Source organism: Neophocaena asiaeorientalis, unplaced genomic scaffold (genome assembly GCF_003031525.2).
Source record: "Neophocaena asiaeorientalis asiaeorientalis breed wild unplaced genomic scaffold, Neophocaena_asiaeorientalis_V1.1 scaffold40, whole genome shotgun sequence".
NCBI lineage: Eukaryota > Metazoa > Chordata > Mammalia > Artiodactyla > Phocoenidae > Neophocaena > Neophocaena asiaeorientalis.
The window spans coordinates 11,357,999-11,366,156 of NW_020185335.1; positions in this window are offsets into that span (position 1 = coordinate 11,357,999).

Consider the following 8,158-nt stretch of genomic DNA (forward strand, 5'->3'; position numbering starts at 1 on the left):
TCAGAGGTGAACCTGTTTATTCCTGGCGCCCAGCTCAAATCCCCCCGAGAGCATGTTAAAACACCGAGTGTGGGATCCATCACCAGCGTTTCTGACTCAGGGGGTCCGGGGCCCCTTCCTGAGAACTGCTGCTGTAAGTGAAACATGTTCAACGCCTCCCCCAACCAATCAGTCCTTCTCTGTCGAGATCAGCACCAAAGGCTTTGCTCGTGTGGTCTCAAGCCCCTGACGGTGCCACCTCCCTGCAGCGGCTCCGTTTATACTTTGCGGGCTCTGCTCCATCTGCTGAGTGGCCAGCCTGTCCACGGGCTCCAGGGGAAAGGGAGCCCGGAGCTGGACGGCGTCGCGGGCCGCAGTTCTGCTGCAACCATGTGAGCGGTGCTCACTGTGACCCAGGCCTTGCAGCAAGCGCTCCCCGCGTCCTCACTCTGAATCCCGAGGGCTGTTACCGCGGTCAATAGAGCGCAGGGCTCCCGCGGGTGGGGCAAGAGACTCAAAACGTGAGCGCTGGCCAGGGCCAGGTCCGGAAATCAGCCCCGAGCGTGTGTCATCTCAAAGCCAGCAGTGTCACGCTGGTTCCTGCACCCGCCCGGACTCTGATGGTGCCCGGATGGGAGCGGACACGTAAGGCAGGGAATGAATGGGTGAGCAGACGGCAGGATGTGAGGGGCTGGGGCGCACCCCTCCGGAATTCACATGGCTCTCTCCCCCCACATCCACCCTGAGGCAGTGAGAAAGGAGATCAAGGGCCCTCAGAGCGGCCTGGCTTTGTACTCCTTAATCTCGGCTCTGGGCGCCCGGGGCATGGCCCTGCCCCGCCTGGGTCCCTCATTAGCTGTCCATTAACGTGCATGACTTAGAAATTGGCCACTGGGCTGTGAAATTCCACTCAATAGGGGAAACTTCTTAATTCTGAGGGGCTTTGATTTGCACTCTGCCCAGTCTCAGGGCTGTGTGACCTTTCCCGGGGAGGAGAGGTGCCTGTGGGGGCCCCATCTGTGTGGGTGGGCAGCCCTGGTGGCACACGGGGCTCAGCCCAGCGCCCCGCACATGGCCCCGTGTCGCCCCCCAGGGGAGCACCCATCAAGGGATGTTCCAGGCTCCCTCCTTTCCATCGCCACAGAGTACTGGTCACCTGACAGGTTGGGAACTTCAGGGAGAAAGTGACCTCAGCTCATTTCCGCAAACCTTTGTCTCACCCTTTAGAAGGTTCTGGAAGACAGACCGCGGCAGGGGTCGGGGGGTGGGGTGGTCTCAGCAACCAGAGTGCCTAGGACTGAGATCCAGGCCTCACTGCGGTCCCCTGCGAAATGGTGGTAACAGCCCCTGTCTACCCTGCAGGGCCCTTAGGAGGACCCAGTGAGAAGAGGGTTGCTGTTGTTGAAATACGCACGGGGCAAATCCCATGACCTGTACGTGTCCGTGTTTCTACCTCCGCCGGCCTCTGAGCTTCTAGGACAATGCTCTGAACCTGGGCTGCACAACACCCGAGGGACCCTTCAAAGTGCCGGCGCCAGGCCCACCCTCAGAGCTTCGGATGAAGCTGGTCTGGACGGGCCAGGCACCCGGTTTTCTATAACTCTCCCCAAGAGGTGTTCACGTGCCGTGTGGAGGAGGAGGGCAGCCCTGTGCGCCTGGGCTCACGGCCCCTGCTCAGCCGCAGCTCTGTGCCCCGGCTCGGCCCTCAGAAGCAAGGGAGCGCGCATGTGACTGGGAGGGCAGGCAAGTGCATAGACCTCAAGCCCACCTCGGCGGAGGCCGGGGCCTCGGGGCATCTGTGGGATCAGGAGGGAAGTGGTCTGAGGCCTGCGCGGCCTGGGCAGGGAGGGGAGGCGGGCAAAGGTGACGCGGAGAAGGCACGGGAACCGGAAGCACGCAGCAGAGGACGGCGCTGGCTACCGCCTGCTGAGATGGGGTGGAGCCCCAACAAGGGCTTGATGAATGAAACTAGCTGGCACTCCCGACAGTATTTTCTCGTTTCTAGTTTCATATTTTGATCCCAATAAGCAAATACCACCTGTGGGCCAGCTGTCAAGGCAGCCACAGGCCCAAGACCGTTAACTGAACCTGCAAGATATTCCCTCAGGGGGCGCACAGAATGACACACGTGGTTACCATTTAGAATTTTTAGGGCTTTTGCCTAGGACAAGGTCAAGCAGGGACTGCTTCGTCTTTTCTTCAGCTTTGTGCCCTGGCTTGGCCCTCAAAAGGCGGCTTAATAAATGAAAGGTGGAGTGAACCAGACACTGCAGGAATAAAGCCTCACGTCTGCAGATACAGGAGCTCGTGGACTTTTCAGGGCGACGGTTAACCTCTGCGGGGAACAGGCGCCAGCGCAGGGGCAGGAACCCAGTGCGGTCGGTGCGCAGACTGGCGGCTCCCAAAGATGTCCTCACCCTCGTCCCAGAACTTACGGCTGTGCCACCTGGCCAAAGGGACTCTGCAGATGGGAGCAAGTGCAGACCTTGAGACGGGGCGAGTATCCTGGGTGGTCTCGGTGAGCCCTAATCACCATCACAGCGTCCCGAGAACAGGGACACAGCGGGGTCAGAGGGCAGAGACGTGCGGACAGAAGCAGAGGATGGAGTGGTGTGCACTGCAGGTGGCGGAGGGGCCCCCCGGCCAAGGGATGCGGCGCCTCCAGAAGCTGGAGAAGGCCAGGGAATCAGTTCTCGCCTGGAGCCTCCGGAGGGAACCAGCCCTGAGTGTAGCCCCACGAGACTGATTTTGGACTTCCAACCTCCAGAGCTGCATGCAGGGGGTAAAGGTGCTGTTTCAGGCCACTGCTTCCTGGTAACTGGTTATGGTGGCAGCAGGAAACGGACACACCCAGCATCCTGAGTGCTGGTGGTCGGCACCTCTGAGAGGCTGGAGGCCCATGGCGTCCCCACCCCCCGACCCCCCAAGCTCAACAGCAGGGGTCTTTTCTCAGCTGCAGAGCAGAGGCTGGGGGCCTCCAGGTGACACACAACCCAAGGGCACAGGCCTTGCTGTCCCCTCCCTCTTTTTGAAGGGCTGGTGCCCTGAGTCATGATCCGGAGTCCCACTCTGGGTGAAGGAAAAGAAAACTGCACCTTGGATTGGAAAGTGAAAGGGAGCATCTTCACACAGTCTTAACGTTGACCCTCCTCCACCCACTGCATCCAAAGGAAGAGGCACCCGGGAGGCGTCAGCGGCCAGACTGAAGGCTGAGTCAGGCGCCCAGCCCTGCAGGGTGTTCGCCACCTGGATCCTGACCCCCAGATCCATGCTGACGTGTGGTCTGGGGGGCCGGAGAGCCTCTCCCCGTCTCCGAGCCGGGGGGCTCCCACCTGGCCTGTTCACAAGAATCCTCTGGGGAGATTTGTGGGGGGGGTTTCTGGTAAAAGTACATGAAGTTCACCATTGTAGCCCAAGTGTACAGTTCGGTGTCATTTCATGCACTCGTAAGGCTGTGCAACTGTCCCCAGTGCTCGGTTCCAGAACATTTTCAACAGCCCACCACGTGCCCACCAGCAGTCACGCCCCATCCTCCCGTCCCCCAGCCCGAAGCAACACTAACCTGCCTCCTGTCTCTGGACTTGCCCGTTCGGGACATTTCACCCGGACGGAACCCAACACTCTGAGTGTAATGTTTGCGAGGCTCCTCCACGCTGCAGCGTGGTCAGAGCTTGGCTCCCTCAGGGCTGACTAGCATCCATCCCACTGTCCGGATGGTCCTGCTGCTGTCACCCATTCATCCATTTGATGGGCACTTGGGTAGTTTCCACCTTTTGGCTACTGTGACTCATGCGGCTATGAGTTTTCACGTACAAGTTTTTGTTTGAACACCTGTTTTCAGTTCCTTTGGGTCTACACCTAGGAGTGGAATAGCTGGGTTGTATGGTCATTCTGTTTACCTTGGGGAGCTTCTAAAACAGATTTCTAGGCTCTTCCCAAGGAGCATATGATTTAGTTAAGTCTACAGCAAGGCCCAGGAATCTATGTTTACGGCACTCGCCTGCACTGCCCTCATGTTACCAGCAAATTAAAACAACATTCTGCGTGTTAATATCCTCTTAATGGCACCACCGTTTAAAAAAAAAAAAATCAAAAAATTTTTTTTCTCTGAAAACTTCTACTTACTCTACATATGGCAGTCCTTAACTCACTTCATTTTGTAGCCAGTGAATCTAAGTAGCACCCCCATTATTACCAGCAAGTGGGCATCCTTCCCACCATAAGGAAAGGGGAAGCAGTCTGGCACTGGGGGCTCAGAGCTCAGGCCCAGGCCAGACCTGGGCTGGAATGCTGGTCCCACCTCTGTTTTCTCATCTGAGAAATGGTGGTGGGAGCATCACGGGACCGCTGAGGCCCCCAGATCCCACAGTGCACGTAGACTTTGCCACCACCAGGCCAGCGGTGCACCCAGCAGAGGGAGCACAGTTGTTCCAGGGCAGGTTCACCGAGCACAGACCTGTTCTGGTGGGAGGTCCTCAGGGTCCTCATGCCCGAGAACCAGAGGGCTAAGTGTATGTGCAGGGAAGACCCTAGCTAGGCCCATCTGCCGACACAGGGCGGGGCTAAGGGTGGGCAGCTGCAGGTGTCCTGCTGCCCTCATTTCTGGCCCATCTCCACACAGTCAGGGTGCTGCCTGGCTAGATGAGCACGGTTAGGGAGCAGCCCTGGGGCCCAACCCCCATGCCCGGCCCCTCGGGGACCCCAGGGCCCCCGAAGACTCCCAGGCCTATCTGTGGTTGTGCTGGGTTGGCTCCTCCTGTTTCTGGTTTTTAAAAGAAATAGAGCTGTTCCCTAGAACAATGAGAGCTCACGGCAGGGCATGAAAGGGAATCTTCGAAGCAGTGAGTAGGCCTTAGGCACATCTGTCACCGTGAAGGGACCCGCCACTGGGACAGGTGACATAACTGAGCACTGGCTCTGTGTCCGGCCCGGGGCTGTCCGATATCAGACAAGGCCCACGGGCAGCAAGTGGCCAGGTAGGAACTGGATGGATCCCAGGCGGTCTGAGTCTACAGCCAGGGCCCTGGATGGTGACACCCTCTCTGGAATGTTCCTCGCAGGTGGACCTGGTGTCCCACCGCAACACCCGACAAGGCCTCCCTTCTGGGACAGGGCAGCACACAGCAGACCCCATCGACTGGTCCTCCAGAGAGCCGATCCCCTTCCTGCGTACGCTCGCCTCACTGAAGCCCGCTCTCCAGCTCCGTCTCACTGCTGCTTCACCACCTCCCTCCTCCCTGACTGTCCCAAGGCAGGCAGCTCCCAGTGGGACCGTTCTGGCTGGCAGACAGGAGAGGATCCACACACGTGTGACCCAGCTGTTCACGGCAGGCAGGTCCTGTGTCTTCGGTACTGCTGCTCTGATGCTCCCTTCACGCTGGGCTGCTGCTGACCGGCACCTGTACCTGACCCCCACGCAGGGTTCCCTCTGCAGCGGCAGGAACCACAGGGCCCTACAGCTCTTGGTTCCTTAGCAACTCTCCTGTGTTGTCGACCTGGCCTCAACGTGTGGCCTGGGGATCCATACTTGTCCATCTCTGTCCTTGTCCTGTCCCAACTACATGACCCTACAAATGCCCACACCCAGAGGACACACGTGTGCACCGAGGCTGCTGTAAGAGCACTCGAGGCTGCGCCAGGGGCTGCACCAGCTGAAGGGGACGCTGGTCTCTGGAGAACAAGTGGGGCAGTGACCAGCCTCAGCACAGGGAAGGGCCGGGAGCAGGAAAGCTGGTCCCCAAAGCAAGTAACACGTGTAGATGCAGACCTCAAAGGCTGGGCGAGGGGTCCTCCCAGCAAGTGGGAACAGGAGACCCCAGGTCCAAGCTCCATCCTTAGGGCACGAGGTATCCAGGTCCCCAGAGAGACAGGCGAACCCAAAGCCTGCAGCCAATGTGGAGATGTGGAGACCAGGTGCCCAGCTCAGTGCTCTGAGGTCTAGAACTTCCTTTCACAACTACATGGCTGCAGTGTTAGGATGGCCTTATGATGGAGCTGGAGAAACACTCTGGTTGGCAAACAATTACTCTAATTCAGTCATTTGCCAACATTAATACTGGGAGATGCCCCAACCAAAAGACACAGGCTTGCTGAATGGATACAAAAACAAGACCAATATATATGCTGCCTAGAAGAGACCCACCTCAGACCTAGGGACACATACAGACTGAAAGTGAGGGGATGGAAAAGATATTCCATGCAAATGGAAATCAAAAGAGACCTGGAGTAGCAATTCTCATGTCAGACAAAATAGACTTGAAAATAAAGACTACTACAAGAGACAAGGAAGGACATTATATAATGATCAAGGGATCAATCCAAGAAGAAGATATAACAACTGTAAGTATCTATGCAGCCAACACGGGAGCACCTCAATATATAAGGCAACTGCTAACAGCCATAAAAGGGGAAATCGACAATAACACAATAATGGTGGGGGACTTTAACACCCCACTTACACCAATGGACAGATCATCCAAACAGAAAATAAATAAGGAAAGACAAGCTTTAAATGACACATTAGCCCAGATGGACTTAATTGATATTTATAGGACAACCCATCCAAAAACAACAGCATACACTTTCTTCTCAAGTGCACATGGAACATTCTCCAGGATAGATCACATCTTGGGTCACAAATCAAGCCTCAGTAAATTTAAGAAAACTGAATTCTTATCAAGCATCTTTTCCAAGCACAAGGCAATGAGACTAGAAATCAACTACAGGGAAGAAAACATAAAAAACACAAACACATGGAGGCTAAACAATGTGCTACTAAACAACCAAGAGATCACTGAAGAAATCAAAGAGGAAATCAAAAACTACCTACAAACAAATGACAATGAAAACACGATGACCCAAAACCTATGGGATGCAACAAAAGCACTTCTAAGAGGGAAGTTTATAGTAATACAATCCCACCTCAAGAAACAAGAAAAATCTCAAATAAACAACCCAATCTTACACCTAAAGCAATGACAGAAAGAAGAACAAAAAAACCCCAAGGTTATCAGAAGGAAAGAAATCATAAAGATCAGACCAGAAATAAATGAAAAGGAAATGAAGAAAACTATAGCAAAAATCAATAAAGCTAAAAGCTGGTTCTTTGAGAAGATAAACAAAATTGATAAACCATTAGCCAGACTCATCAGGAAAAAAAGGGAAAAGACTCAAATCAACAGAATTAGAAATGAAAAAGGAGACCTAACAACTGACACTACAGAAATACAAAGGGTCATGAGAGACAACTACAAGCAACTCCATGCCAATAAAATGGACAACCTGGGAGAAATGGACAAATTCTTAGAAAGGTATGACCTTCCAAGACTGAACCAGGAAGAAATAGAAGATATGAAGAGACAAGTCACAAGTAATGAAATTGAAACTGTGATTAAACATCTTCCAACAAACAAAAGCCCAGGACCCGATGGCTTCACAGGTGAATTCTATCAAACATTTAGAGAAGAGCTAACACCCATCCTTCTCAAACTCTTCCAAAATACAGCAGAGGGAGGAACACTCCCAAACTCATTCTATGAGGCCACCATCACCCTGCAACCAAAACCAGACAAAGGTTTCACAAAAAAAGAAAACTATAGGCCAATATCACTGATGAACATAGATGCAAAAATCCTCAACAAAATACTAGCAAACAGAATCCAACAGCACATTAAAAGGACCATACACCATGATCAAGTGGGGTTTATTCCAGGAACGCAAGGATTCTTCAATATACGCAAATCAATGTGATACACCATATTAACAAACTGAAGGATAATCTCAATAGATGCAGGAAAAGCTTTTGACAAAATTCAACACCCATTTATGATAAACACTCTCCAGAAAGTGGACATAGAGGGAACCCACCTCAACATAATAAAAACTATATATGGCAAACTCACAGCCAACATCATTCTCAATGGTAAAAAGCTAAGAGCATTTCCTTTAAGATCAGGAACAAGACAAGGGTGCCTACTCTCACCACTATCATTCAACATAGTTTTGGAAGTTTTAGCCACGGCAATCAGAGAAGAAAAGGAAATAAAAGGAATACAAATTGGAAAAGAAGAAGTAAAACTGTCACTATGTCCAGATGACATGTTACTATACATAGAAAATCCTAAAGATGCCACCAGAAAACTACTAGAGCTAATTAATGAATTTGGTAAAGTAGCAGGAT